Raw genomic sequence first — 25,766 nt, forward strand, 5'->3', positions numbered from 1 at the left:
CGCTTTTAGAGGAGGGTTCACATGTTTTAAGAAAAATTCAGTATTGTACTTATCATTTCGTACCCTACAAGCAACTATATGACACCAAGAGAAATGCTTGCAGAAATGATGTCTAAAATTATAAAGAGAAATCAGTTATCTAAGCTTCACCTTAGGAAACTAAAAAAGCCAGAGCAAATTAAATCCAAAGTAAGCAGAAGGAAAGAAATAATAAAAATTAGAGCAGAGTCAATGAAATTAAAAACAGGAAACATATAAAATAAAAGCTGGTTCTTTGAAAAGATCAATAAAGTCAATAACCCTCTAGCCAGGCTAAGAAAAAAAGAGAGAGGACACAAATTATTAACGTCAGAAATGAAAAGGAAGATATTACCTTAGATCCCATGGACATTAAAAGGATAATCAAGGAATACTATGAAGAACTCTATTCCCTCAAATTGAATAACCAAGACGAAATGGACCAATTCCTTGAAAGACACAATCTGACAATCTCACTCAAGAAAAAATAGGCAATCTGAATAGGGCTATATGTATTAAAGAAAGTGAATCAATAATTAATAACCTTTTAAAACAGAAAGCACCCAGCTCAGATGGGTTCACTGATGAATTCTGCCAAACATTTAGGCAAAAATTGTACCAATTCTCTACAGTCTTTTTAGAAGACAGAAGCAGAGAGAATACTTCCTAACTCATTCTATGAGGGCAACATTACCCTAATTCCAAACCAGACAGACATTACAAGAAAAGAAAACTATATCTTTCATCATAAGAAAAGAAAACCAATACCTCTCATGAACATAGATGCAAAAATTCTCAACAAAATATTATCAAATCTAATCAAAAACTGTAAAAAAAGAACTAAATGCCACACCAAGTGCAGTTATGCAAGGTTAGTTCAACACGTGAAAACCAATTAATGCAATCCATTGCATCAATAGTCCAAAAAGAAAAGTCACATGATTATATCAATAGATGCTGAAAAAGCATATGGCAAAATTCAACACTCATTCATGATAAAAACTCTCAGTAAACTAGGAATAGAGATCTTTCTCAACTTGATAAAGAATATCTACAAACACCTACAGCTAACATTGTACTTAATGGTGAGAAAGTCAAAGCTTTCCCACTAAGATGTCCCCCCACCACTCCTTTTCAACATCATACTATAAAATCTAGCTAATGCAATAAGACAAAAATGGAAAATATATACAGATTGGGAAAGAAGAATTAATACTGTCTTTTTTACAGATGAAATAATTGTCTATGTAGAAAATCCAAAAAAATCAACAAAAAAAACTCCTGCAAGTAATAAGCAATTATAGCAAAGTTGAAGGATACCAGGTTAATATACAAAAGTCAATTACTTTCCTATTTACCACAATGAACAAGTGGAATTTAAAATTAGAAACACAATACTATTTAAACTAACACACTCCAAAATAAAATAATTAGGTATAAATCTAACAAAATATATGCAAGATTTATATGAGAAATACTACAAAACTCTGAAGAACAATTTCAAAGAACTAAGTAAATGAAGACATATTCCATGTTCATGGATAGAAGGTCTCAACATTGTCAAGATGTCAGTTCTTCCCAACTTGATCTACAATTTCAATGTATCTTTATCAAAAGCAAGTTACTTTGTGGACACCAACAGATTCTAAAGTTTATATGGAAAGGCAAAAGACCCAGAATAGCCAAGACAAATTTGAAGGAGAACAAAGACGGAAGATTGAAATTATTTGACTTTAAGCTTAATATAAAGTTATACTAATAAAGTTATATAACTAATATACTATATTAGTTATACTAATAAAGACAGTGCGATATTAGCAAGAGAATAGACAAATCAATCAGTGGAACAAAATAGAAAGCCAAAAATAGATCTCAATAAATATGATCAACTGATCTTTGGCAAAGAAGCAAATGTACTACAATGGAGAAAAAATAGTATTTACAACAAATGGTGTTAAAACTACTGGACATTCACTTGCAAAAAAATGAATCTAAACACAGACTTTATACCCTTCACAAAATATAACTCAAAATGGATCACAGAACTAAATGTGAATATAAAACTATAAAACTTCTAGAAGATAAAATAGCAGAAAACCTAAATGACCTTGGGTTTTGTGATGGCCTTTTAGATACAACACCAAAGGCATGATCCATGAAAGAAATAACTGATAAGCTGGACCTCATTAAAATTAAAAATTTCTGCTCTGCAAAACACATTGTTAAGAAAATGAAAAGACAAGCCTTAGACTAGGAGAAAATATTTGCAAAAGACATATCTGTAAAGAAGTCTTAAACTGAATATACAAAGAACTCTTAAACTCAACAATAAGAAAACAAACAAACAACACATTTAAAAATTGATCAAAGATGGTAATAGACCCCTCACTAAATAAGACACAGACGGCAAATATACATATGAAAAGATGCTCTACATCATATGTCATCAGGGAAATGCACTTAAAACAATGATGAGACACCACTACACACCTATCAGAATGACCAAAATCCAGAACACTGACAACACTAAATGCTGACAAACGTGGGGCAACAGGAGCGCTATTGCATTGCCAGTTTAAACGGAAAGTGGTACAGCCACTTTGGAAGGCAGTTTGGTGATTTCTTACAAAAGTAAACATTCTTTTACCATACTATCCACCAAGCACATTCCTTGGTATTTATTCTTGGTATAGTAATACCTTGGTATTACTACTAAATGAATAGAAAATTTACGTCCACATAAAAACTTTCATATGCATGTTTATAGCACCTTTGTTCATAATTGCCCAAATTTGGAAGCAACCAAGGTGTCCTTCAGTAGGTGAATGGATAAATAAACTGTGGTACATCCAGACAATGGAATATTATTCACTGCTAAAAGAAATGAGCTATCAGACCATGAAAAGATATGGAGGAACCATAAATGCATTTACTAATGAAAGAAGCCAATCTGAAATGACTACATACTCCATGATTCCCACTATAAGATATTACAGAAAAGGCAAAACTATGGAGATAGTAAAAAAATCAGTGGTTGGTGGAGAGAGAAGGATAAATAGAGTACAGAGTATTTTTAGGGCAGTGAAACTACTCTGTGTGATAAAATAATGGTAGATACATGTCATTATAAATTTGTCCAAACCTAGATAGTGTGTGACACCATTAGTGAACCCCAGTGTAAACTATGGACTCTGGGTGATAATGATTTGTCAATGTATGTTCATCAACTATAACAAATGTACCAGTCTGGTGGGAGATGTTGATAACAGGGAGGGTATGTACGTGTGGGAGCAGGGGTATGGGAAATCTCTGCACTTCCTGCCCGATTTTGCTGTGAACCTAAAGCTGCTTTAAAAGATAAAGTCTCCTTTAAAAAATGTAAAGATTAGGGGTGAAGGTTATATTTAAAAAGTTAGAGATCATTTATAGAAGTGGACAGCTATATGAAACAAACTAAAACTACTTTCATGTGGTACTAAAAATTTGTTAATTCAGCCTTAAAGAAACATTTGTTGAAATTCTAGTGTGAGCAGTTGTAATACGGTAAAATGACAGTTGGTCTGGACTCAGAAGAACTAAATATAATTCCTGGCTCTGAAATGTGCTTGTGGGTTGTGCTCCAGCTCTTACTTACTTTGACAAACATAAACATTGTTTTATCAGATAAGGTTAATGAATCTCTCTCTACGTTGTAGTTTGGCTAGTTAAGTGGAATCATATTTTGAAATTGTCTAACACTGTTAATTAAACTTAATGTTAATTGAATATTAATCCACACATAATTTTGTAATCAAATTGAAGACTTTTAGTGAGAAGAGTTTCCAATAAACTCATGGGTGACATATGTTTTCATATCTTAATTTGTTTGACTTAAAATTATTTGAATTTGAAAACAATAGATGTTTATTACCACATAATCCAAGCATGATGCCTGGAATACAGTACAAAACAAATATACTTGTTGGATGTTGGGTAATAGTAAGAAAGTTTGTGCAGCTTTTCTTTATTCTCATGAGTTTTTTCACGTTCTTCAACTTTTCACGTTTTTTAATTTACCATTCAGCAAATACACGATGGTCAAGAACATTCCATAGAATCGCCTCCAGCTTCATCAATGAGTCGCATGACTCGTCATTATTTTACCATTAGTGACAGTGTTTGCTCACTAACATGTGAAGGAATGCAATCTACAAGATGAGAACTCATTATATTACACATAATAAAATGATTATGTAGATATAATCAAAAATGAAATGATTCAAAAGTTAAGATATTCAAAATATCAAAATCTTTGGTGCTCCAATTATTTCCATATACTTTACCTAACTCATGAGAGTTTAGATTTAGGCTTTTTGTTGGTATTGGTAACTTCAATACACTATTTACAATTTGAGGAACCTGCAGTGATCAACATATCTGTTAATAACTTAATTATTTCTTGTTTGTTTTGATAAGTTTATTGCATAAAGGAAATCCTACAGTCTGCTCTTGAATAGATGGCGATTACCATAAAGTGAAGAAACTCCTGTAACAAGGGTATACAATTAATCAGTTCTACGTGTCATACACCATGTGCATGCTCTGACGCATTGCTTTCAGCAATCCAACAGCTGTTCTTTAATGCATGTTTTATGTCTCCAAGTAATTCTTTCATGATGAATTATGGCACATTCAGTCAGAATTAATAATGCACCAAAAGCATGTGTGAAAAATTAAGTAACATCTTCAATGGAGTTAAATTTGATTTGAGATTTTAAATTTCAAAAAAAAATTAAACCAAAAATATGACGACTTTTCAGCTGATCAAAATTTTACCTTGTAAATATCTTCAGTGGCCAGGAATGATACAACACTTAACCCAATGAGAAAAATCTTCACCTAAGAAAGAAACAGGAGGGGGCCAACCCCATGGCTTAGCGGTTAAGTGCACACGCTCTGCTACTGGCAGCCCGGGTTCGGATCCCGGGCGCCCAGTGACGCACCACTTGTCCGGCCATGCTGAGGCGACGTCCCACATACAGCAACCAGAAGGATGTGCAACTATGACATACAACTACCTACTGGGGCTTTAGGGTGAAAAAGGGGAAAAAAGGAGGAGGATTGGCAATAGATGTTAGCTCAGAGCCGGTCTTCCTCAGCAAAAAGAGGAGGATTGGCATGGATGTTAGCTCAGGGCTGATCTCCACCGCCCCCCAAAAAAAAAAAGAAAGAAAGAAACAGGAATTGCCCACCTATGGTCACAAGTAGGAATAAGGGTCTTTGAAAGAACTACCCAAGTAAATATTGTTAAATTTGTAGTTTTAACTTTGAGAAACTCTCACGTGATATATATTCTGTTATGTATATGCTGGTTCCTCAGTCCTTGTCACTAGCGGAAACTGTCCAGTGATTTTACTTTTCTCACTCATTCTTACCCAAATGAACCCTACAAGAAGAACCTTGAAAGAGTCGCTTATATTTAGTATGAGTTAGGTGAACTCCATTCAGTTAGCAAGTATTCCTGGAATATTGATGATCAAGGGACCATTAGCAGTCTGAGTCCAATCAGGAGAGGGAATCCATACGGTAATTTGAACAAGGAAAGTTTAATGTGAAGAATATTAGCTATAACAAGGAATTGGAGTAATGTTTCCTAATCTTGTAAGAAGTCAAGAAACATTACAGAACATAGGTACAGCAGATATATAGAGAAACCACTCTCTCTATGGCTGAGATAGAGCACCTGAGGGAAAGGCCCCCACAAGGTTGAGATACAGACCATGTGGGAGGACATAGCCATGGCTAACTGGATGGTAGAGAAGTCACTTTGGTGCAACATGGGCAAAACTTGCTGGGAATCTACTGTCTACCACTTGCTGTATATCCACTCACTCGGGTACTAGGGAAAGTTCTTCACTGGGAGGTATCTCATTGGAGACACTCTACTATAAAACCACTCAAGGAGGGTGTGTTGTGAAAGCTTCTGGCCGAGGAACGCTACTGGCTTCTGTGCACTGCAGGAGTAAGGAACTGAGAAGTTGCAAGCACTTCAGATGCCAAGTACTGAAGAAGGTGTACATCCTGCAGAAGCCTGCCAGGAGGACTCACAGGAATCAGGAAGCAAAACTCTTACCTCCTGCAGTGTCTCCTCAGCACTCCCTACTGATAAAGCTGAATATCATGCCAGCTGGTAAAGCAAAATTATTGAGAGGGCACAGATTCATTTTTACAGAGCAAGCAAAACTTTTGAATTTGAGATGAGAGCCAATAAATCAGTAACTGTCAGAGTGATGTAGGCACATAAGGGCTATTATCTATGATCCCGAGGCAGATATGTTTGAAAATGTGATATTCATCACATTAGGTGATAAACACTATCAAAAAACCAGCTACAAGAAGGCCAGAGAAGGTGCTATGGGTGGGTGGAGGGTTTCGTGGGAGACACACGTGGTGAACAGCAGTTGGATGTATAACACAGAGGGAAGGGCATGATCAGAGGGACAGAAGAAGAAATGGAAGGAAATGAATGCCAAGCCCCAGTTAGTTCTCATGTAGCTATCGGTTTTTGATGGCTTCTAAATCAAGTGATAGATCTTACTTCATAGATAATTGGGACAATAAAGGTTTTTAAGTAAAGGGTTAAGGAATTCAAAATGTTCTCTAGAAATATTACTCCTATATGGTGAGCAAAACAGATAAAGCCATTGCAATATTCCTAGGCCTTGTCTCTTACCATGAAATAAATAATTTTATTTCTATCTAAATAAAAGTGTGTATAGGAAAGCACATGGAGGACAGAATAAACATGCAAACTGGTGCTTAGGAATATGCTGATCCTCTAAGTCAGCTTACAAGTTTGTAGCCCTTAGTCTACTTGAGAGCAGAATCAGCCGTAGTTGACACTACACACAGGCACGATCAGAAACAAGGAGGTCACATGGGGCTGCAAAGAGGAAGAAACCACCTTTGATGACTCTCTAACTCGATACATAAAATGTTTAAAAATATGTGCTCATCGCTCAATTCCAAAAATTGTGAGTGTTCAATATTCTTCTCTAGTAACTTAAAGCTAGTTGCAGTGAAGTTTTAAACTCAATACAGTGCAAAGTAAACTGAATATAGAGTCAGAAGACATGCATTCCAGTCTAGACTGTGCTATTATCCCTGTAACGTTAGGCAATAAAAGTCACCTTTAAAACAGAGATGTCAGTATAGCACATGATAAAATGAAATAACGTAGGCGAATATTTTTATTAATTGGAAAGCACTATATAAATACAAGGCATTTACCCTGATTTAATTCAACTGTGTTGAGGAATGCTAGTGTTCCAAATAACAAAGACTTAGCTTTTGGAGAATCAATTTTTCCAAATTTTATCCAGGATATCTTTTATTAAGGATATCTTCCTCATGGATATCCAGGAGGAAATCCATTGTTCTCCCCTGATCTGAACAACGAAGAACATAGTGTCAAAGTTAAGGTTGTTGAAAGACATTTCACAATCTCATGGAATCCTCATGAATGTTGCATATTTGATCTTATAATTACTCTGATTTTTATGTTTTAAAATAAATATGCTTCAAATTATTTTTAAACATTTTATTACATGATTATCTGCATCCTCTTTTCCTTTTTTTAAAGATTTTATTTATTCAGTTTTTCCCCCCAAAGCCCCAGTAGATAGTTGTACGTCATAGGTTCACATCCTTCTAGTTGCTGTACGTGGGACTCGGCCTCGCGTTGGACGGAGAAGTGGTGCCTCGGGGCGCTCCCGGGATCCGAACCCGGGCCGCCAGCATCAGAGCGCGCGCACTTAACCGCTAAGCCACGGGGCCGGCCCTCCTTTTTTTAGATCTACTCATTTAAGTGACATTGTAAATTCATTCTTAACTTACGATCCATAATTCTAAATCTTCTTTTGACACATTTAAATATTAAACCAAGTGAATGTAATATCTGTTTTAAAATATTTATTGTTAGTTTAAGTTTAAATAAGTTTAAAATCTCCCTAGTGATCAACTCACAAAATAAATAAAAGCTTACCAAATAAGTATTACTTTTGTAGAAAATTGTTTTACATGGGTCACATATCTCAAGTAATGGAAGTTAAAGAATGTAATTTCTATTTTCATTAATTAAAAAAAATATATTCAGCACTAAATTTGCATTTTCTAAAAGAATCTAGCAATCGTCATCGTTTGGATTATGCCATTCCAAAAGGAAATGAGCCTCACAATGGCGCACCAAACTGGCATTTATCCCAGGAGTCGAAGGGGGATTTTGCCAGGATAAGAATAACAAAATAAGACTTGATCCTTGAGGCTTACCCATTTTCGTATAGTGTGCATCTCTGCAGAATAAAGAAATGCCAAAGCTGGACCGTCCAGAGTGTGAGGGCCAGGAGCAAAATGGAAACCAGAGGCTGAAATACAAAAGCAGAAATTTGTCTATATTTATCCAGAATGAAAGTCATACCACCATACTTCTGATTTTAGTTGCGGTAAGCATGAATGTTGCATGATGGAGGATGATCCTGAAATAGAATGACTTAGTCAAATATTATGAAAAAGCAAAAGGTAACACTACATAATTGAGGGAAGGTAAGATGCAAATATCAGTGTTTGATGTCAATTAAAAATATTTTATTTGATCACATCAAGATGGTAATTAGGTCACTGAAACTATTGAACTATTAAATAGATTTAGAAATTTTAAAAGCTATTGATTTATTCAGGCGATGCGTATCTTTTCCTCACTACACACACTAATGAGTTTACCTACACAGCAAAACATGAGTCTTATTGTTAATTACAAAAACTGCATGTGTCCCAAAAGATTGTGCTTTTCTTTTTCAGAATTCCTTTAAATTTAGTTATATATACAATAACGTTAAAAATGTTTTTCTTGAGTGTTATTGTTGATTATCCCCACCAACTTTTTTAAACTGGATTGAAAGCTAACTTGAGGGGATTTCATTTTCTGATTATAGTGGAATAGCTTATATTAGACAAAATCTTTAATCAAGAATAAATATAAAACCTAGATAAAAATGAAAACTTCCGTTTGAAGGTGTGGGAAATCAACTCAGGCAGTGAGGACTTCAGGGTCCAAAATTTCCAAAAGAGGAAAAACACAGTGAAAGGACTCTATCACTGTCTGTCTGCCACTTCTCTTTTTGAGGCATTTGCAAACGTGCCAACAACATGGGGCCCATAGGCCCAGTTAAAAAAATGGAGGCTCAGAGCTTTTTGAAGTAGCACAGAACTGTGGAGACACAAACCAGAACTCAGAGCGACCACAAAATACCCAGATGTCAGAGCAAAGGCAGCGATACAGGCTCTGCCCGTACAGTACCTCTTAACTCCCAGTCTGCACAGTATGAGAGGCTGGGCAAGGACGCTGAAAGCAGGTACCAAGAGGGTAAATAGACAGCAGAGCAGTCTCATAGTGCCAAAAAGGGAAAAAATGATGTTCAAGTTCCATCTAGGAGGAATTCAGGAAAATACTCCAGGTTTCAGTTGAGACTCATAAAGGGTTACTACTAGATACAGCTGAATAAAGTATTAGTGGAATGGAAGACAAGTCAGTAGAAAATGTAGACTGATAATGAAGTGACCATGAATAAAAATACAGAGAAGAATGTAAAATATATATGGATCAAAATGAAGAATTGTAGACCTGGAATGGGAGTCTTACAAGGAGAAAAGGAAGCAGTAAGTGTTGTTTGAAGAGAGACTGTTGTGAATATTCTAAAATTGATGAAAAAGACATAAAGCTACAGAGACAGGAATGATAAATAAAAAGGAGTAAAATTTAGGCAAACTATGGCAAAATCACTGAAAATCAATCAGAAATAGAAAAATGTTAAAAGCAATCAGAGAAAAATAGAGCATTATCTTCAAATAAGCAGCAATAATAATGACACCCAATTTTAAAACAGAAATGCTGAAAACCAGAAAACAATAGGTGGCCTATTTAAAATTCTTTTAAAGAAATAAATGCTAAGGTATAATTTGATATCTGCAAAAAATATATTTAAAATTGAAGGTGAATTATACTTAAAATCTTTCCTCTCCCCTAAAAAAGAATTTACGGGTAGCCAACTTGCACTAACAGAAATACTAAAGGAAGCTCTCGAGGCAGAATAAAAAGTATCTTAAATGGGTTTTCAGTAATGAAGAATAAAGAACACTAGAAAGAATAAAAGTGTGGTAAATGTAAATAAAATTGGCTATGCAAAACAGTAATACAAATAACTTATTATGAACGAAACTATCTGACAAAGGAAGCACAAAATGTGGGAGGGGATACATATATCAAGTACTTTAATGAGAATTACACACACACACAAATAAAGAATAAATAAAAATAATGTTGGAGGGGCCAGCCTGCCAGCATAGTGGTTAAGTTCGCACACTCTACTTTGGTGGCCTGGGATTTGCAGGTTTGAATCCCGGGCGTGGACCAACACACCGCTGATCAAGCCACGTTGTGGTGGCATCCCACATACAAAATAGAGGAAGATGGGCATAGATGTTAGGGCCAGTCTTCTTCAGCAAAAAAAAAAATAATAATAATAATAATGTTGGGATGGATCAATAACCCTTTTTTTCCCAATGAAATTGCTATGTTTTTCTCTGACATTTAATATTTATTCATAAAACTCTTTTTATGTTTCATGCACCAAGAAATAAACTAGGCCTTGAATATACATTTAAGAATACGGCACATGTCCTGTCCTCAAGTGCATTAAATCCAGTTTAATAGCAAATTCTGTCTATTCTAAGATTCCACATTAATTTAATTCAGATTTGTAGAAGAGAATAAACACTGATAAATGTACATAATTTTTTAAAAAACTAACTGAAAACAGCATATTTTCAATCATCCAATTTTATACTCCTGTTATTTGTATCCAAATCAAAATTTGAATCTAAGATTTCTGCATATATAGAACCTAATTTTTCTGAATTCCTTTGGTTATTGGAGAGAATTTATGGCATCATTATTATATTTTGCTATTAATGAAAATTATTTTACTTGACTTCTTTTAAACTTCTGGGATTGATAGTGGTTATTTTTTATCAAATTTCTTCTTTGGCTAAAATTGAAGTCGGGTCCACATATGTATAGAAGATAAGTAGCATCTCTCAAAAGTCTTTATTTTATCTTATTCCACTTTGGTGCTTGAATGATGTTCCTTCTTGATTCATGAGCTTGTTATATCCAACTCTCCTAACTCTGGAAATTGTATTATTTATTCAAAGAGATTTGGAATTTTATTTGATGTCAATTGCAATTCCTAGCAACCGGCTAATGTTTTAAGCATACAATGTCAATTAATGCTTCATTAATAATCTTTTAAAAAACATTTTAAGCTATAAGTAGGAATTCAAATTTAAATTAGCAGTAGACTCCATATAGTGCTAACAGATGAAAATAATTCCAGTGATGTGCTAATCAGATAAGTAGACTACTTCAGCAAAGATAAGTTAAACCAGGTGAAGTCAGTGACAACAGCATCAATGATAGAGTACCCTTTGCCTATTCTGATGAAAGCTGTCTTTTTCTAATTATTATTATAAGACATATACCAATAATTCAATTAGAGAAATGTAAAAATATGAAAAAAGCATGAGTGAGAGTCGATGAAATATGATCATTATAGAGCAATGGACACAGACGTGCAATTCTCAGCACAAAGCATTATGAGGCACAGAGGAGGGCACCAATCCTTATTAATAAAAACTTCTTCCTCCATTTCTGAAAACGTTTTCCTCAATATTTTTATTCATGTATTAAAGACAAACAAAAAGCACTCAGTACCATGTGATTGGAGGTAAAAAGAAGGGTGGGAAGAGAAAGTCTTCTGTCCTCAGCAGCAGCTCTGCAGTAAGATGTGACGCCTTCCATTTCCATGCTAACTGCACCTTCATCATCTGTCAGCATTTATCCAAATAGACAACGGGAAAGAAGTGAATGTCTGGCAGAGTCCACCTAAGTACCACCTAAAGAGTGGGAAGATCTCTGTGTTAAAGTAAAAAAACCTCTGAGCCTCCATTTTTTAACCGGGCCTATGGGCCGCATGTTGTTGGCACGTTTACAAATGCCTCAAAAAGAGAAGTGGCAGACAGACAGTGATAGAGTCCTTTCACCGTGTTTTTCTTCTTTTGGAAATTTTGGACCCTGAAGTCCTGACTGCCTGAGTTGATTTCCCACACCTTCAAACAGAAGTTTTCATTTTTATCTAGGTTTTATATTTATTCTTGATTAAAGATTTTGTCTAATATAAGTTATTCCACTATAATCAGAAAATGAAGTTTGAGAATATTTGTTTAAGACAGTTATTGAGGTTTTTAAAGCTTATTGTAAAATGCTAAATGCAGTATGGATTTCCAAGTGCTCCTTAAACAGGTTGGAAAATGCTAGTTTCATAAATGAGTAATATGGACAGACAAAATAAACCGTCATAACAGAGTATGAAAAACTAATAGATGTTTTGAAGGAATGTGTTATTCATCATCAGAATATAAAAATTGAGGAAATGCTTTATGAGGGAGGCATCATTTGTGTCAATTTGAACATATGTGAATGAAGGAGAGTCTTTCAGGTAGAGGAATTGAGTGAGCCTGGAAGAAGAGGCAGAAAATCCAAATCCATACTCAGAGGTTGGAGAGGAGTCTACTTTGATCAGATTACAGGGTGGATGGAAAGCAACAGTGGTGACGAATGGAAAAAATAGTAACATATATTCTCCAAGAAGGTCAAATAGAAAGTCTATGAAATCAAACAGAGGTTAGATTTTAAATTTAAATTAATCATGTGTGTTTGTATTTGAGTGTGTCTGAGTGTGGGGTGGAGTGAACATGTTGACATAGTAAGAGTTAGCCTTCAGAAGGGCTTTTAGTTGGCAGCCTTGTGCAGAATAGATCAGATCAAGAAAACACTGAATGCAGGGAGACCAGAAGCACGCCGATCCCAATGATCTGGTTTCCTAATAAAGAAGCCCTGAGGGAGCGTGGGAAAGAGGAGGCACCCATTTAAAAATGCTGAGAGAAATCAATAAGAGGATTGGAAAGTAATTACATTGTTGGATAAGTTAAGCAGCGGAAGAACTCGAGGAGGACTCTCCTGTTGTCAGTCTAGGAGAAGGAAAGACTGCAAATAAGGAGGAAGACACGATGACTACGTACTTACGCAGAGTAGTAAGAGTGAGTATAATCTTTCACAAAAGGGCTTTTTAAAAATTCAATTTCCTCTATTCTGTTGTCTTCCTCAATAAGTATATGGAAGTTATGATATCATAATTTTAACTGCATTTTGCTTCATAAAGATTTCTGCTTTAGTCTTTTTATTTTTTACCATTGATGGTATGTAAAAGCATGACCACTGAAACACAAATGCTTACAGATAGCATAGCTTAGTGAAAACAGCATTCTATTAAGACTCGTGAGTACTGAGTTCAAGTTCTGCCAATGCCACTATACTAGTTATGACTATATCAGTTAAAAGTAAATTTGATGGCATTAAAAAGAAAGCTGACTACAGTGGCTTTCCAAATCAGGTTATATTTTTCTTATAAAAAAATATGACCAAAGATAAGTAGTCCAAAGACCAGGCTGCAACAGCTCAAAAGGTCATTAAGTACCTTTATAATCCAGCATCCTTAGCATACATTTCATCCTCCTGGTTGCAAAACAGCTGCTCCAACTCCTGATATCACATATGTCCCTCAGGTAAACAGAAGGTAAAGGTAAAAGGTGAATCAGTTGAGTCTATGTTTTTGAAGAGGAAAACAATCCAGGAAGCTCTATCTAGTAGGTGTCTTGTTCACGTATCATTAGCAATAATTGTGATTCCCCCATCAACAAGTTAATATGAGTATATGAACATTTTTATTGAGGCATATGGGCATCCAAATAAAATTGGTGTCATATTAGTAAGAAAGAAAGAGTGGATATTGGATAAATACCCAAGAGTGTCTGTTCCTGTAATTTTATTTTTCTCATTTGAAAAGTGAGGGAATTGCATAATTTGCAAGGCCCAGGTCAAATTTGAGATTCTGAGATTATCTGTCAACTGAAAAGAATTTGACCAATGTATTCAGATATCAGCTATATTTCACGTCATAATCATCATACAAAAATCAATTGCCTTGGCTGTAAATGGCACAGCCCTGGGAATTGTATTTGTGATTACGATAGTAAAATGATTCATTATAACTCAAAAGTTATCATCAGAATAAGCAATATCTCTGAACACTGAATAAGCTAATGACAGAAATGAGTTAATTAGACTTTTTACTTTTTATATTGTTTACATCAGATCTAAAGGACTCTTGCATTTCAAAGTAGCAGAAATGCAATTTCATGGTATGCTGCTTAAGTGACTTGGAAATATATACTAACTGCCTAAATTTGATTATTTTAATGATTTTAAGTCTACTGAAACTCAAATACAGATTTGTGATTTTCTAACCAATATACTTGTTCCACAATGAAGACTCTAATCTGAACGTTAAATTACAAATTTGCTCATCAAAACTAATGTGCAGACCACAGAGAACAATTTCAGTAAAAGGAACTAAAAGTCTATAAAAGTTTTATACATAATTTATGACTAGTAAATCAAGCATAGAATAAACTATCACACAACCTAAACATAATTACCAACTAACCAGAGATTGTTGGTAAAGGTAATCTAGCCTTTTAATCGAATATTCACTAAAATAGATTTAGATCATTGACAGAATAATTAGTTGGTTGAAATTTCTATTTTGTCAAGTGGCTCTTTGTTATTATATAAACACACTATTTTGAGATCCTGATAGATGTCGAATTTGAGCAAAATATTTACAGCCATATACCGTTTGTATTAAAGTTAATAGAATGACACATTACCCTTGAGTAATTTGAAGAGTTATACTCAAAAACATCTTCTGCTTTGAATTCACTTATTTGTTCATTTATTCGTCAGGCATGATAATGATTTTTCTACATTATGACTAATAAGCAATATGAACATTTGTTTTGCAAAAGCAAATGCAATGCCATCTATTTCATAAATAACATTCAGAAACTTGATATTCTTATTTAAATAGTTAATATATATATTTTATATCTTTGAGTTGCAAATTATTTTAGACATGATAATGATGTTGCATTGATTATCTTGATTGAAGTAGTCCAGCACATGTTATCCAAAATAACATATCCTCTTACTTAATTTTCAGTTGTAGATTGGTAAGTGGTTATGGCAACTTTCTAGTAGATTACACATAATAAATAAATTCATACACACCCATATACATACACACCACATGAATGCATGAGGGGATATATTTACATATATATGTATACTCATCAGCATACATGTAAATATGTGTATATCTAGACTGATATTTTAAAAGTGTGTAAGAAGACTATGCTGTTAAAAAGAAATTGATAAGAAGATGTAGCAGTTTGAAGATTGTCTTTGGTCTCCCACTCCTGTTAATGAGCAGTCAGTAATTCAGATAGCTTTCCCACTGGGAATAATTAGAACAGCTGGACAAATATAACACATAAGTCCGCCTGGAAGAAAGTGAAGAGTTCCTGTGATGGTGTACGGAGAAGAGCTAGGGCCCAGGGAGGCGAGCGTGAGATTTGGAACTTTCTGCTCTTGTGGGTGTTCTATGATTCTGGTTAGGGTGGCTGAGAAATCGAGTTGCAGGGCTGAGGTATTTTCACATGATTTTTCATGAGAATTTCAAAGATGGGTGCCAAAATAGGTAGACATACACACTCTGAAGCCGGACAACCTAGGTTAAACTGGTTTTCTTATTTACTAGATCTATTCTCTCAGAAAAATTAACCTCTTTGTGCTTTCCTTCTCCTTCTCTGATATTTTATAACATACATAGTAAAATAAAAGGTTCATTATTATTAACACATATTGTGGTAAATGATAGGGTAATGGGAGAGGGAAAGGAAGGAAAATTTATTGATATGTAAATATGTTCCTATTAAGCAAAGGGGAAAATACTCATAATGCTTACTGTTCTTACTTGACAAATGATCCTGCGGTTGTAGCTGGTATATTTATCTACTTTCCCAGTAGATATAAATCTATCAGTATCATCTAGAATATTTTTAAAAATTAAAAAGTCCTATAGATAGAACAGAATGAATCTAGTAGAGAAATAATCAAAAGAATATTGAAAATCGAGGGGGAAAAATGGACAATAAACAAGAAAATTTGCTCAGCCTTACATTTTTGTTGTTAGTGCCAGGAGTAGATTCCTAGAGACTCCTGCTCAGCAGAGCGAACCCTGCCTAATCTTTTTCAGCCATCCTCTCACTTTCCGGTGCTATACCAGACAATGTTGGGCCAAATTTTTCCGAAGTGGGTGGCCAGGTCGTCTGCCTAGCCTGTCTTAGGCTGGAAGCTACGCTGAAACCTGTCCACCATGGGTGACACTGCTAGTGGCATAGCTTTCAGCATCACAGCAACATGCAGCCGCCACCACAATATGACAACCAACGGATGAGAGATGGGTGCTGTAGTTCCCTAACTGGGAAATGAATCCTGGACACTGAATCTTAACACTAGACCACCCAGGCTGGCTGAGCCTTACATATCATCTCGGAAATATTAATTCACATAACAATATGATGCAATCTCCAATCTACCAGACAGTGCAAGACATGAGGGAGGGAGGGAAGGAAGGAAGGAAGGAAGAAAGGAACAAGGAAACACAGGGAAAGAAAAATTAAAAAAAGAGAAGAGAAGAAAATGAAAGGAATCGAGAAGACTGGCGTTACAAGTTGGGGAGACATGGGAGGAGCAGTAGAAACTCTCAGACACTGCTGGTAGGAATGCACATTGGCAACACGATTTTGGAAAACAATTTGACACCATCTGGTTGTTCATCCTTAACAGAGATTAATAATATTTTTCTATTAATAATGATAAATTACATTATAAATAAAATCAATGCTGTGTTAATGATGTTCATAAGCTTTCACTCACCTACTTCGTCCAAGAATTATAACGGTAATTATTCATGAACATGTTCATAAGAAGACATATAAAAGAATAATTGTTAGGATATTGTTTGTAACAGCAGTATATTGAAAACACCTTCATTTACAAGAGAATTGATACGTGAGTTGTAGTAGGGACATACAAATAACATTCTTCTAGCAGTAAAAAAGAATGAACTGGGGCTCCTATTTCAACATAGACCACAAAGATATAATACTGAGGAAAAAAACAAGCTATATAAATTCCTACAAAACAATAATTTAAAATATATGTAGGTGTGCATAAACTATGCATGAGAATACTAAGAACCATAACAGGTAATGGATTCCTATAGGAGGTAGAAGGGATACCAAGGAACCGGCTCAATGACAGGTCGTTCTTTTTGGTTCCCTTTCACATCCCCATTTCCTTTAACAAAACCTGGCACAAAGGAAGTTCTCAAGAATGTTTGTTGAATGAATGAATGAATGAATGAGTGATACTTTCAGTTTCTAAATCTGTATAATTACCAAGATTTTAATTATATTATCTCTGTACTATTATGCTAAGTATGAAACACTTCAGAATTTTAAAAACTAAAGAAAAATACTGACTCTTCATATAAAAATTTAGTTTAAGAAGTTATCCTAGTTTTTTAAAATTTATGTGCCATTTTGTCAGTCAAAAAAGAGTTGTTCATCCTTAAAAGAGATTAATAATATTTTTATATTAATAATGGTAAATTACAACATTATAAATAAAATCAGTGCTATCACAGTTTTACTTTCTAAAATGTTTTGAATCAAAGATCTCTAGTAGTCCCATAATAATCTTCTATCTCTTAAACATGATTGATGTCATTGTGTACACACTTGGAAAAGTGTCCAAGATGAATGACATCAAGTGTTGTCTGAAACGTCAACTAAGCAAAATAATTCTTTTAATATCAGAATAGCACGATTTACTTTCCCTTACTCAGCATCAATTTGTACCGACGCAATAACTTGGCTAGGGCGGGTTAAGGCTGACGAGGCCACGGTCATAAGCTCTTTGCCTTGCAGGCCAGGCTATTAATTGCACCGAATGGTGGTGGGTCTTGCTTGAGAACTTATAAAAGTAGAAAAAAAGCTTTCATTTAAAAAACAGACTGGAAAACACATTTTTTCTCTTTTGGAAATCAAACTGTTACTGGAATGTAAGAAGCTAGAAGAAATTCTAAAAAGTTAAGGCACAAAGAGAAAGCTATTCATGTTTAAGTCAGAATTAGAATGCAAATCTGAAGCCATTCCTGGGTTATGTCTTTAAATATGGTACCTAAAGTTCTCTTCCCCTCAGTTTCAACCCAGGATGCCTACAGTTGGGAGTATAGAAAAATATGTAAATAACCCATAATTTCCCAGTAACGATAGGCAAAAATTAAAGCACTAACATTTGCTCATTTTGTTCTGTAATCTCTAGCCTTTGTTCAAAGCAAAACTCTTTTTATATTGTCTAATTCTACCAGTAGCAACAAACTCTAATAAAGCAGGAGACAAAGTGGTCCTGTATGTATCTGGATAGGTCTAGTGTCCTGCTTGTATAAGTAACGGTGGGTATTATAGTGAACTGGAAATGTTATATTTTAACCTCCTGTGTGGAAATTCAATCATTTTGCCACTAGTTTGTGATTTCTCTTATTCTGCTCTCTGCTTTGTTGGTCAAGTGATATACAATACTTCATGCATATATTACATTTTAGAATTTTACTATGCTATCATTTTAAAGTGTAACAACCATATATTATTAAGTTCTCGTTCCCTAGCATTCAATATATTTAATATATTTTTGGTGATTTAATAAAAAAATACAATTATTGAGTCCTTATTTTGAGAGGGTAATGGAGAAAAGTACTTTGTAATATATTATTATCCCACTTAAACCATGGTACAACACTACACTATAGGGGTTAATAGGCTCATTTTACAGATAAGAAAATTAAGTATTAATAAAAAAAACTTTGACCAATTTTGTCCTAGGAATATCCACCAGATTGATGGTGTGCTTACGTGAGCTGTGCCGGACCGTGAGAGCCAATTGTTAAATTTTGTGAGAAGATTGTTAAACTGTTAGTAGCTTTTAAATGGCCATGATGGGAGTGTTTACACCAAGAAATTGGCAAATGCTCCAAGGCAGAGCTCTCTCTTTTCAGAGAGCTGCTTTATCAGCACACAACTGAATGTCACTCAGCTAATTTCTACCCTAGGGATTTATATTCTTCTGTGTTTTGTTAAAGAACCCATGCTTTTGATCTCTGTGTAGTATGGTTTTTATGTGGCACTTTTACCCTCCAAGAATTTATTATTATGTATTAGTATAGCATTAGTAAAGTTAATAAATCTTAAATTATATATTATAGTGTTTAATAGTAAATCACGTTTAGATTGATTAGTGATCCTTGAATGTCAAACCAGGAAATGGGTCCATTATTTAACAGCTAATGGGGAGTTTTCATGCAGGGCAGGGCCATCGCCAGAACTATGACAAGCTTCTGAACACATTCTCTGGCAGTAGAGTGAAAAATGGTTTTCTTTTTAGAAGAGACTAGAGGTGAGCAATCAGAAGGCTATTAAAATAGTCCCTGTGAGAGGTAACAAGGTCTTCACTAGCATAGCGGTGGCAGTGTGGCTCCTGAATTTTACGGTTGCTACAGAGGTCGTCTGTATAACATAATAAAATGCCATATGGGATCCTAGCTTTGGTGTCTTAGTACAAAATTGTGCTCCTATAAAATACTTAATTTGTGTGAATTAATATTATTGTACCTGAGTGTCTTCCTTTTTTTAAAAAAATTAGTTATCTCCTAAAGAGCACTGTACCATTTCTAATTATTTGATGGGAATAATGAAGTGAATTCATCTTCAAATTTTAGTGGCTTATGAATTTATGCCCGATTGGAAGCATTTTGTCCTCGGAATAGCCACTCTTTTCATGTTAATTTTTCCTCCATCTGTCCAAATATTTGGAATGTGAAGAATATATTTGATCATATCCAAACTGTTCTTTTCCCTTTTTGTTTTGCTAAATGGTTTCCTCTAAGGAAAAGCCATTCTCCATTTTATCAGATTTTAATCTGTCTTGGAAATATCATAACGAGGAGTGTTAAGATGTAGGACACCATCTCTTTTGTTTTAGTGCTTTTAAAATACTATTAATCATTATTTTTGAACAGCAGTGAATTAATCAGCTCCAAGGTAATTGGTAGACAGACGAACAAATTTATGCTTAATCAAAGGGGTTTTATTACCAGGTATTTACATGAAATTTGTATAGTTGATATTTTGTCATTTAATATATGATCCAAGATCAAATTTGAACTTAAAAAAAATGCATAGCAGGTATAAATCTCAGTCCATAAACTCCGTTGTGAAAGAAATGTCATTTACTTATTTTTTGTAACTTTAGATTTTACCCTAAGCCCCATTCTCTCTGGCTGTAAGCTCTGGCTTACAGTTGAGCTCAGTAATTATGTTCCCTTCTCTCTTTGCCCTGGTTCCAAGACCCTAGACATCAGCAGTGTCCAATGGCAGAGATGGCTCTGGTTTCTGGTTATCTATCTACACAGATCACCCAACATCCTGCACGTATGTTCCCTTTAGGTCTGGCTCTCTGTCATTTTGTTGAAATTCTTTGTAAATAGAAATACTTATTGAGTTTTGAACCCCTATGCCTAGATCCTGAAGTAACTTATAATCATTTTTCTATAAAGCTTTGGTGTCCATATTCCCAGCTGACTGCATATAAGACTGCTGGGAAGCAGATTCTGGTTTCCTATTGCCTCTAGACCCAGACACCTTTCCCTCTTTTCTTTTCTCAGGCTGAGGAAGTCTCCATATAATCTGGAGAAAATCCTTTTTCCATCATGTTTCATCAAGTCACCTTCTTCCATCTGAAAATCTGAAATCCTGTTTCTTTTCCTTTCACCTCCTTAGGAAAGTCTCTAAGTTCTCCTAAGAGTGTAAGGCATTGGAAAACAGGAGCCAATCCTGTTGTGTACCCTGCCAAATCTTCCCTTGAAGCTATGAAATATAGATCAAAGCGCCTGAAGGAGATTGAGGCAGAGGCCAGCATTTCAGGAAGCCTCCCCTCCGCATAAGAAATACTACATATTGCACACCCAATTAAACATAAGATATTGAATATGAGGACTTCTTGACTCGATATAAACATATTCACTATGCTGGTCATCTGGGAAACTATTGCTTTAAAATTGATATAACTAACTTTTCATCAGAAGGGTCCATGGTTTGAGAAAATTTTGATATTGAGATTCCTTTGACATTCAGTAATATTATCTTTGGAACAAAGGATGTGTTGGGATGAGGTCAAATCTATGACCATGACATGGCAAAATAACCTGACCCACATGGTGAATGATGGTCCAGGACTAATGACCTTGATGCTCTAACCAGCTGCTTTAGTCAGTCACAGAATATCACCAAATTTTAAGAATGTACAAAGCCAGAGACAGTTCACACAGTTAGACAGTGGTCTTAACTTGTTAGCTATCCTAATTTCCATGTATCTCAGATTCAGAAGGATTCAGACAATCATTGTAAAAATAAGTAAGATTAACTTCTTTCTATCAATTTGAATTGCTGATCCCTATACATTTGTTTGGGGCATAGGAAGTTAAATTATTCCAAAGGCAGAGACTAAACTACCTTTCTAGTTCACCTGGACACCTTCTGAATCCTATTAAATTGTAAAAGAAAATTCATGTTATTTATTTCTAGCAATAAAACTATAATTGTATCAACAAAAATATATGTCCTAAAGCCAGCAAAAGTGTTACTAAATTTTTCTCTTAATTTCTCCATTCCTCTTGTCATGGTTTCCCTCGTCTGTGTGGCTTACTGTTCAGCTAATGATGGGCGGGAGCTGTGCTCACACCCCTTGTATCCCCAAGGCTTCCACTCTCTACTGATGGCTCTGGGAGCGGAGGTGGGGTTGAACAATTTTCAAGCCTGCCTTAGCTTTCTGGTCCAGCTCAATCTCCTCTGGACATGCCTGTTGTTTTCTTTTCTTTTCTTTATTTTATTGAGGTCACATTGGTTTATAACATTGTATAAATGTCAGGTGTACATCATTATATTTTGACTTCTGTATAGACTACATTGTGCTCACCACTAAAAGTCTAGTTGCCATTCGTCACCATACACACACGTCCCTTTACCACTCTTTTTCACCTTCCCCCCGCCCACTTCCCCTCTGCTAACCACCAATCTATTCTCCATATCTATGTGTTTGGTTGTTTGTTTATCTTTCACATATGAGTGAAGTCATACAGTAATTGTAAATGTCTTTCTCAGTCTGACTTATTTCACTTAGCTTAACACCCTCAAGGTCCATCCATGTTGCCACAAATGGCACGATTGTGTCTTTTTTATAGCTGAGTGGTATTCCATTATATCACACACTGCTGGTGGGAATACCCATTGCTTTCTAGTCAGCCAAGGATGTGTGGAGAGCTTAGCTTCCAGGGCTCTTTCATTTCCAGGCTTTCCCTTTTCAAGGGCTGGCTTGTCAGCCACTGTCCCCACCAGGTCACAACCTCAGGCCAGCAGGGCTTTGGTTTCCACCCTGGCTTCCTACTTAGCTTGCTACTTTTGCTGACTACGCCACAGGGTATGGTTTTTCACTCTCTGCTCCAAATCAAGTCAACTGCCTTTGTCAGCAAACTTGCTAGTTTTCACTGCCAGCCACACCCTGGTTAAACTACTGTGCTGATAGCACTGGGGTGGGGGTGGTTGGGCATGGGAGCAGCCCCGAGCCAGAAAGCCATAAAGACTCACTATTTTTAACTGAAGTTCTAGCAGTTTTCCATAAATAAATACTTCTTAATTTGTTTTTTGCCTTTGATCAACTTTCAGAGTTCTAATGATGGTTGTTTTCAACAATATTGTACAGTTTTATATTTGCTTTTTTTAGGAGAAGATTTACTGACACCTTCAACCTATCATTGCTGGAAATCCTGCCTTATTTCTTGCATTGTTAAAGGATTTTTCAGTTATCTCATTTTATTATTGCCAGCAGTCTATGAATTAATGTTATTTATATATTAGAATTTTATAGAAGAATTCATGACTAAATAGATTTAGAAGCATAACTAGGAGTAGGATCTACATATGCCCAAACATATATGATTGGCTTATTCCAGAAAACCCATTCATACCAAAGCGATAGGTGGCCATCCTTTACATTAACACCTTATGGAGGACAAAACAAAACCATGATGCTTCACAGACACACACATTCCCACATAATGTTCTTCACTTTCATGACAAAGAATAGAATAATCCTTTTCCACTCCCCTTACATCACTTTACCTCTCACACAATATCCAAATCTTCTCAGTATTGAAATGCATTAATTGTTTTTATTTAATGTAATGAATGCGTCTGAAATTAGGAGCATACTCAGATTTCAAAGAAAAACAAGAAACACCTTATTTATACAACATGTAACAAAAACACAGCTCCATTAGGAATAACTCTCTTTAAAATATAGCATAAAGGTGATAAATTATTTTAGCATCTAACAATCACTTTTAATTATGTTTTCCAATTCTATCGCTGAGGTTGGAAACGTATTTTCATAAAATGTTTCCCACATGTACATTCATTCTTTCCATAAAGCACTTAGTTTTGTAATAAAAACATAGCTTATTTTTGTGTGGAAATTCCAGGTAGTGCAAACAGTAGGCTTTGCCAATTCTGACAGGGAAGTCAAATGCTATCGTGAGATGCCATGAAATAAAGAGTTCTAACTTTAGATGACCATTTCAGTTTTGTTGAAAAGATATATGCACTCTCTATCTCAATTTTAATTTGCACTTCAGTATTCAGTTTTGTTGAGTATATGATGCAATATTATAGCTCAAAACTAGCTTAGAATGTTGTCTTAGTCAGCTTGTGCTGCCATAACAAAATACCACAGACTGAATGCATCAAATGACGGAAATTTATTTCTCACAATTCTGGAGGCTAGGAACTCCAAGACGGAGGCCTGGTGGCAGGCTGCAGTCTGAGGCCTCCTCTCTCAGCCTCCAGGCAGCAGCCATCTCGCCCTGTGCTCACGTGGCCTCTTCTCTGTGCATTCATGGAGAGAGAGAGAGACAGCTCCCTGGTGTCTCCTCTTATCAGGACACTGAGACCACTGGACCAGGGCTCACTCTCATGACCTCATCTACCCTAATTACCTCCAGAAAGCCCCATCTCCAAATACCTTCACTGTAAGGGTTAGGACTTTAATGTATGAGTTTTTGAGGGACACAAACATTCAGTCCAGAGCAGATGTCAACCAAAATTCACTTATTTATACATTCAAAGAATATTTGTTTGGGGAGCCTTGTGTTAGTGAATAAAAGAGACATTGTACTTGTCCTCGTGGAGCTGGAGTCTAATTTCTTTCTTTTTGCTCATGTTCACCTTTGGTAAAAATTTCCAAAATAATCCCCAGAGTCTAGGGAAGCTGTATTTATACTGGAAGAAAGAATTGCCATGGCTACTTTTTTTTAATAAAAATTTTAATGTTTAAAATAAAACAGTTTACATGGAGGTAGTAAATTTTAAACACATCTCGTGATATTCTCTGAGGTGTCTCTTTGCTGTTGTTAGTATTACATGAATACACAACACATCTACCAGTTTCCAATTTACATAGCGAAGAATTGATTTCAACTCTGCTTCATCTTATCCATCTTTTCAAAGGAAAATACAGGAGAAACATGAGAAGTTTTTGAACATTGGGCAGAAGAAAAGACATAGCTTGAATCCAAAATGATATAACAACAATAATTGAAAAATTATCATGTGGTAAAAATGTTTTATGTCCAACTATACATATTTGTCTTCTTAAAATACATGCTCTAAATCTGATTACAAGCAGAACTTATACTTCAATAAGTTTTTCCTACTTAACAACTTTTTAGAATTATGTCATTCTCTCTCAGTTTCTTAAAACTATGAATTTTGGAGGAAGTCATCATTCAATGCTGTTTCATACAATTTAGCTGTCAGTATGATTTCATCTTGTAAAGCACTGTAGCTTTCTTTGCTTGAGGGTTCTTGTGCCATTCCAAATCTTTATACAAAAATTGTCAGCTGGCATTCAAGGCCCTTCACACCATGATATAGAAGAAACACTAACTTTCCTTCTCCTCACTGCTCCTCCCTGGCCAAGTCTCACATCGTTCAGCTTGGCAGGAAGACTGGATTAAACACTATTTGCTGAACAAATCTAAACCATTTTCACATGTGTGCCATTTTTCATGCTGTCCTTTCCAGGAATGAAAAATACACACAAACACACACACATAAATGCACACACGTATGGAAGATGTATATATCTTAGGGCATAATTCACATGTGACATCCTCTAATTTTCCTAACCACTTCTGTGACTTTTTCCTTGTTAAATCTCCAATCACACCCCACAACTAAATTTGAAGACAAATCCTTAAGTGTTTCCAAGTTAGATGAAACAAAATGCGATCACATAAAGAATCTTTTTTCATTTTTCATAAAAATATGTTGTTAAAGACATTTTTCCTTATGTGGTTCAAAGTGTCTTGAACACAAAAGATATAAGATACATTATTTTAAAGTATAGAACATATACTGTTTTGTTTCTCTTTGTCATAAAATGATAACTGTGTAATTTTTTATCCCTCCAAGTTAGTCAGCTTGGAAGTAAATTTAATATCTAATCCTAGTAACTAGATGCA

Source organism: Ceratotherium simum, chromosome 25, assembly GCF_057802395.1.
Source record: "Ceratotherium simum simum isolate JZ-2026a chromosome 25, ASM5780239v1, whole genome shotgun sequence".
NCBI lineage: Eukaryota > Metazoa > Chordata > Mammalia > Perissodactyla > Rhinocerotidae > Ceratotherium > Ceratotherium simum.